Source organism: Nuphar pumila, chromosome 13 (genome assembly GCF_984573655.1).
Source record: "Nuphar pumila chromosome 13, dmNupPumi1.hap1.1, whole genome shotgun sequence".
In the NCBI taxonomy this organism is placed as follows: domain Eukaryota; kingdom Viridiplantae; phylum Streptophyta; class Magnoliopsida; order Nymphaeales; family Nymphaeaceae; genus Nuphar; species Nuphar pumila.
The window spans coordinates 55,381,980-55,390,211 of NC_143261.1; positions in this window are offsets into that span (position 1 = coordinate 55,381,980).

Below are 8,232 nucleotides of genomic sequence, written 5' to 3' on the forward strand. Positions count from 1 at the left end.
ATGAAACTTTTTGAAAACCAAAAGAATAATACCCATAACATGTGTGGTGCCTAAAGTAAAAAAAAGTTGGACGATGGTAAGAAAGAAGCACGAAATCTATGTGTTCAAGTAGTGCATTGCCTTCATCATCGATACAAAGCCTACAATCACTCTCACAATTGCAATGTTTATCTTAAAAAACAAACATGCTCTTGTAGAGAGAAACAGGTTAGCGAGATTTTGTGCAAACATATAATCACGTGCATTTTGTACGAAGACAAGTTATCAGAAGATTACTACGATAAGTTCTACACTATTAAATCGTATCAAGCTGCATATAATACTTATTCATTTTTTCTAATGACGGATAATATTTCACATCACTCCTCCAAACCTTATTCCAGTCTTACCACCTAAAGCGCATCCTAAAACAAGATACCTTAAGAAGAAACAAAAAACAGAACTCAAAAATGTTGGGTAATACAAGTGCAATCATTTTTTATGAAATTGGCCACAACCGGCGAAAGCACAAATAACATTATATTAGAGTACAGATGGTTTACAAAATCTGTATTTATTAGAAGTTGTTTTATGAATTCTTTCTTTGTATTTACAATATTTTTTAATTAATTATTCCAATGTCTTATATCTTTTATGTATATAAGGAGTTCATAATGAATAATTATAAACCAAAAAAAAACATGGTAGTAGAAAGCAGTTCAAACCCCGTCACCAACCCCAAACAAGGAAGCAATTGTGTTAATTATACAACACATTGACCATAATTATAAAGTGAAAATTGCCCAACTTCTGATAATTATTTGGTGCAATGAACTTTACACAATTTGGCTTTGAGGATACAACTGAGCTTGGCCTGCTCATGGAGTCTAATCTACAACGTGTTGTCCAACTAAACTGCCTGGCACAAATCACTTTAGATAGCACCTTTAATAAAATGAAAGGGACTCACACTAGGTTAAAAAATGATAGAGAGAGAGAGAGAGATGGATAACAGGAATAAAAGATAGGCTTCAGTTATTATAGACTCGATCCCAACAACCAATAATTGAGTCAAACGACATCTACGGCCTAAAAAGGAAATTAAATGGTCTAAACAATACTAAAAAACCTAAAAACATCTACAGAGGAGGTGACTAGTCAAACGATCAAATGAGAGGAAACAACTAGGCCAATCAATCTTGCATGAAGTACATATCCTTATGTTAAAATCGATGTGAATCGGCTGATATGAATTGAATCTCCTAATTGGAAACAGCAACATTTAAAAAGTCACTTGCTCATGCACATATATCTTGATAAATTAGATCAGTCAATATCAAGCATGCACTAAACCTTTCAATGAATTGTCGTTTATCCGGATCTCCAATGGAATTATTTCATCATATAAGCCCTCAAAAACTTCGTCAGCATGTACAAAATTTAGATGACTAAAACTAAATAAAACTAATCCAGTTATTATCATTCAATATTAAACAATAATGAAAAACACGACGGTTAAAAAGGTATATGAAATGCACACTCATGTTCTATGTTTCTTCTTCTTACTCGGAGAATTTAAATTCAAGTTTCTTTTCCCTTTGCCTGACCTTTTCATTCCACTTACAAGCTCTGTAACTTCAATAGAATTTGAAGTCGGCTCTTCCAAAATGCTGCAATACCAAGTTGACAACCACCAGAGTAAGATGAATTTATTCAGCAAAAATTCTAGTTGGCAGGCAGAGAATTGCCTTTTTTATATTTTTTGAGAGGAAACCTCAGTTCAGGTGGTGGGGCCCGGTAGAGATTGATGCTCTGCCGTATGGCCCACTCCCAAGCACATAAAATCCCTCCAGGGAGCTTGATGCTTGGGCTTAAAGCAAGGGATGCACACCTTGGGTATCACAGTTACAAATCTCATTCTCAGGTTAAAAAAGTGAGTTTTCCTCAGGAAAATCTCTGTAAGTTGAAAATTTATACATTCATTACTAATATAGAGCAATCCTAGGGTGCTCCCGGAGCACCTACTAGAAATCATATTTGTAGGTTGCATCTTCTCAATCAGATCTTATAGATGTACTTAAAACAGTGTATTTAATAGGAATCATGTTTTGGATCATGTTCAAAATAGGCTTTTTTAGTCATAAAATTTTGGTACCTTGTGAGCCATTGATTTTTGAAGATCTTAAAAAAAACTACATGTATGACATAATCACATGATCCAAACATTTTTTTCCACTAAATAAAAACTGTAGATCATATCTATAGGGTCTAATCAACGAAAAAAGCACTCAGATTTTGAAAATTTGAAGCTTCTACTAGGTGGCAGTAGGTGATCGGGGAACACCCTATCATTATTAATATAGAGTAATGCTCCGGGAACACCTACTCCCTCCTACTAGAAAGCAAAGTTGTAGATCATATCTATAGGGTCTGATCAACGAAAAAAGCACTCAGATTCTGAAAATTTGAAGCTTCTATTAGGTGAGAGTAGGTGCTCTGGGAGCACCTTATATATATATAAATATATATATAGAGAGAGAGAGAGTGAGAGATTTTGAAAATGAGGTAAGGGGCGTTTACAAAAATACTATACAACATAGGTTACTTTGAGCAATGGGGTGAAGGGCATTTACAAAATACCATATAATATAAGGTAGTTTCAGTAATGGGGTGAAGGAAGTTTAAATGATACGCAACATATAACACAGTTTCCCATTAAAAAAATATGCATAAGTTGTTTAGAGTCTAATCGGCTACTTGAATAGTACCATACCAAATGTGTAGGGGAGGGAAGGCCCTCTCAGCTGCTATATAAAATGAGGGTGCCTCCCCTTCATTTAGTGAAAAGCCATTGCCATCGGTAGTCAACATTCAATGCTGCCTGACATGCGCCATTCAATGCCAGCTCAGCTCAGCATTGAATGATTGCTGACAAAAAAAAAGTTCACACCATCAAAAGAAGCGGCATGATTTTTTTGTATATTTCAAAATCTTACAAAAAATCGTGAGGGTTTAGCAGTATTTTTAAAATATCGCATTTTTTTCGGGTATATATCGTTTTGTGATTATATTGAAGCCTTTGTGAGCCAAGCAGAGAATTAATTAATTATTGGAGATTTCTAACAAAAATCCATCTATTACCTTGATTTCTTCTCAGCTTTTTTAGAAAGAGATCCCTCAACAATCCTTGCATGATACTTATGGAAAGGAGCACTCCCTTTTCTCTTTTCATCCTAGAGATATTAGAACAGTTGGTGAGAGAAGATGGCTAGTTGTGATCATCGCAAAATTTTTCCTCTCGTGTGGTTTCTCTCTCTTCCTTCTCTTTTCCCTTTTCTAACTTCTATTTTCCTCCTTTTTGAAGGGAAGAAAATAAAAGAGAGAAAAGAGAAAGAGAAGAGAAAAGAAAGAAAAGAAAGAGAGAGGAGAAACTATTTTGCGCGGTCTCACTTGACCTTAATTTGAAAATATTTAGAAATTTAACTCGCCTCCGTTTTGAAAATTTGCGGGAAAAGAAAGAGAGAGGAAGAAAATTTTGGGGTGTTCACAGATGCCCGTCTTTGCTACTAAGCCGGTTGAAAGCCGAGCTTAGTGGCAAAGAAAACACTCCAAATTTTGAAAAATGTCCCAGTCAGCAGATCTGAACTGGGTGTGGAAGAATTTTATTAAAAAGGCATGGTTTTTCAGATTTAAAACTTTATCCTTTGAATGTCTTGGGGGAAGACGAAGTCCTCGAAAATGATATGACTGAATTGATAGAAATGAGGAAATCGTGATGGGACTTTGGGTGAAGACCCCGAAATGATGAAAGGTATGAACTTTGATCAAGTCTCATGGGTGAGACAAAATCAATGTTTGGGATGACTCAGGTTTAGCCCTTAACCTGGATGGGACAAAGATATATCAAGATACACAAAATGGGGAAAGGAATATATGAGGGCCTTGATGGGATATTTATGAGAGAAGGCCTTGTGAGATGGAGCTCAAGCAGGATCCTATCCTGGGTGGATATACAAAGCATGGATTCCTCGATGGGAAGGACCATGATGGGACTTGGAAGAAAAACACCTCGTTTGAAACGAGACTCAGGTTTAACCCAAACCTGAAAAAGGAAGATACCTCCAGGTACGAGGTTCAGGCTTTAACCCTTAACCTGAAGGGGACGACCATATGGAATCCTCGAGTGAAGAGATCATGATGGGACCTTTGGAGTTTGGACGAACAAATCCGAAAGGGGTTTGCGAAAGGAGGAAGATATGAAGTTCCCTAAAGCTTGAAAAAGGGATGAACATGGATGTCCCACTGCTGAGACTAAATCAGCTTTTGAATTTAATGACCTCTCGCAGGGAGTACAGGTTTTGACCCTTAACCTGAGTGGGAACGACCATACGGAATTCTCAAAACCGTGATGGGACAGGAGAGATACTTCAAGTGAATGGGGTAACTCTTCTGGAAAACAACGCTAGGTTGCACCAAAATGGATATTGAATATTTATTTCATTCTTTAGGATATCTAGAAAATTTTGCCAATAAGATAAATTTATAGTTGACTTCAACGCTTGAAAATGTGTATATGTGTGTAAAAAGATATTTCCTCTTTTACCTAGAGTATTTCCTCCAACGAGGTTAACTTCTTGGTTTTAAGAGTCAAATTCAAAGCTTTTAGCGCTAATGATTTTCTTCAAGGAAGTTATCCATTTCCCTGATATGAGAAGAGAAGAAATATTCTCAATTTCAAAAAAACAAGTAGTGAAGAGATGTTGATAGAAGAATTTCGCATAAGAAAAGATGACTTCTGGAAATTTAGGCAGTTTGATATCTGGGTGTTTTCCCATGATGATCTTTTTGCACTCTTTTTGGGCTTTTTACACCATCCTTCATTTGGATGTGTCCTGACTTTTCTCTCTTTTTTTCGGGGAAGGGTACGTCACAAACTCCTTCATCTTGGAGATGTTCTGATCCTTCATTTATCTCAGGAATTATATATGATGGTGGCTCAAAAAGGTCTTTTAGATGATGGTTGGAATCAAATATCTTTTAGGGTTTGTCGGTAGGTTCATCACACTCGCCTTCATCTCGACGGTGATCTGAACTTTCCCTGGAAGGATCCTTCACAAACTCCTTCATCTCGGAGATGATCCAAATCTTCTTTGGCCCCGGGAGTCTAGCTCGCATAATTCATCTTCATCTTGACGACAATTGAGAGATCCCTTTTGCGGATATTTGATTGCAGCTTTAAATGAATAAGGAGATATGGATTGGGTAGGATTCTTTTATGGCTCAGGATATTTCCATTGTCTGGTTGCCAAAAAATCATCTTTAAATATGCGTTATAGCCATGATCAATATCAATTCGCTTCTGGCTTTTCAACATCATCGAATATTTATTTCGCCAATCATACCGAGGATATTTCTCACATCCTTTTGGTTGATCAACAGGAAAAGTTTTGAATTTTACCTCTTTCACAAAAAGTTTCACCCTTTTGGAAAGAAAAACTAGAGGTAAACAGAGGTGATTCTTTTGGTGTAGTCAAAATATTGGAATCAACAAGTATCTTTAGCAATTTGGCAAAGTTTTCTAGGATCCTTTGTGAAATAATCACTCAATATAAATTTTGACGAAACCTTGAGTTGAAACTTGGGAAGGATTATTTAGATTTTTGTTTTGACCGACCAGCTCGAAAGCAGGATTTTTTGGAAGTACCAGCTCAAAAGCAGGATTTTGATTGACCGACCAGCTCGAAAGCAGGATTTGTTTGACCGACCAGCTCGAAAGCAGGATTTGTTTGCCCGACCAGCTCGAAAGCAGGATTTGTTTGAAGTACCAGCTCGAAAGCAGGATTTGATTGACCGACCAGCTCGAAAGCAGGATTTTTTGAAAGTACCAGCTCGAAAGCAGGATTTTGATTGACCGACCAGCTCGAAAGCAGGATTTTTGGGAAGTACCAGCTCGAAAGCAGGATTTGATTTGACCGACCAGCTCGAAAGCAGGATTTGATTGTCCGACCAGCTCGAAAGCAGGATTTTGATTGACCGACCAGCTCGAAAGCAGGATTTGTTTGACCGACCAGCTCGAAAGCAGGATTTGTTTGCCCGACCAGCTCGAAAGCAGGATTTGATTTGACCGACCAGCTCGAAAGCAGGATTTGATTGCCCGACCAGCTCGAAAGCAGGATTTGTTTGACCGACCAGCTCGAAAGCAGGATTTGTTTGACCGACCAGCTCGAAAGCAGGATTTGTTTGCCCGACCAGCTCGAAAGCAGGATTTGTTTGCCCGACCAGCTCGAAAGCAGGATTTTTGATATGGTAAGAATGACATTGATGGAGTTGTGACCCGAAGGCTTGGAAATGATATACTTTGATGAAATTGTGACCCGAAGGCTTGAAGATGATATATTTTGATGAAATTGTGACCCGAAGGCTTGAAGATGATATATTTTGATGAAATTGTGACCCGAAGGCTTGAAGATGATATATTTTGATGAAATTGTGACCCGAAGGCTTGAAAAGGATATATATTGCTGAAATTGAAAGCCTGAAGGCTTGAAAATAAAAGACATTTGATGAGATTTGATAAACATTTAATGAGGTTGATAAACATGAGGATTTAGGATATAATAGACAATGATTCAGGTTTTATCCCTTAACCTGAAAGGGAAGGAGATTTTTGGAGGATATACTTGAGACTTGAATTTAAAAGAGATATGACAAGATTTATGATTTAGGATTTAGGATTTAGATGGACCAGCACATTTGGCTGTATGCGGTCTAATTTTCAGGATTAACCCCTTGTCCTGAATGGGAATAAGAATAAAATTTAAACAGATAGAAGGGAAATAAAATTTTGATGAAATATTGATAAACAATGGAGAAAATTTTGAGGGAATTTATTTACTTTGTAAAAGAATTTTCACAAGTAGCATTCGTTGCTCCTATGAGCGATCTCAGGATTATCCCTTATCCTGAGAAAGAATACCTCGAATGTCGAGGTTCAGGTTTATCCCTTAACCTGAAAGGGGAAAGGATAGAAATTTAGGAAAATAAATTTAGAAAATCAATTTGATGAAACTTGTATTTGCAAAAAAGAATTCTCATAGGTAATCATTATTGCCCCTACGAGAGGTTTTCAGGATTATCCCTTATCCTGAATGGGAAAGACAAGTTTAGTGAAAAGAAAATTGATATAAATCTTAGAAAATCAATAAAGATTGATAAAACTTGTATTTACAAAAGAATCCTCATAGGTAGCGTTGTTGCTCCTACAAGGGGTCTCAGGATTTTCCCTTATCCTGAATGGGAACACCTCGGACAACGAGTGTCAGGTTTATCCCTTAACCTGAAAGGGTACAAAGAATATTTAGAAAATACCTCATGGGAAAGAGGCATCAGGTTTATCCCTTAACCTGAAAGGGTACAAGAATTGATAAAATTTAATAAAATTGAGGACAATTTTGATAAAACTTGATAATAACTTGATAAAATTGATATAAAACTGAGAAAAACATAAAAAATGAATGAAATTGATATAAATATCAAATTTAACTGAAAATTTATAAGATTTATGAGAAAAAGAATTTTTTCTGATCCTGCCTGCATATGGGATCTTTGAAAGGAAAAAGGTTTATTTAAAACATAGGTGAAAAATTATTTTTGGAAAGAAAATCCACTACAAGAAGAATGATCAGCGCGAGATCTGATCCTTTAAGAATGGGAATCATCATGAGAGATCATCATGAGGTTTGATTTCGAAAATAGTGGTTTAAAAAACCAATTTTTTTGAAAAAGAAAACAAACATGAGGTGATGATTATGAAGACAAATGGTTTTCAAAACCTAATTTGGAAAAGGAAAATCAGCATGTTAGTTTTAAAAAGGGATTTAGATCAAAATATTTAAATTTTTGAAGAATTTTGCAGAAATTTTATGATTTTGAAAATCCTCATAGGCAATATCATTTCTCTCATGATGGAGGAAAACAAATTTTTGAAAATAGATGACAAAGATTTAAAAATTCTGAAAAATAGCAGGCAGGACCAAAAAGATTTTGAAGAAATCAGAAAGAAAAGGTAATACACCTGGGGTTTTAAAAGAGGAAATTTTGAATAATATACACCCAGGGTTTTGAAAAATATAAGGAAGATACATATACATATATAATATCATTCAATCACAGACATACAAGCAAGGATGCACAAATAGCACTCCCTAAAGCTGACTCTATATGCAATATTTTGAAATGGCTTCTAGGAGCTTA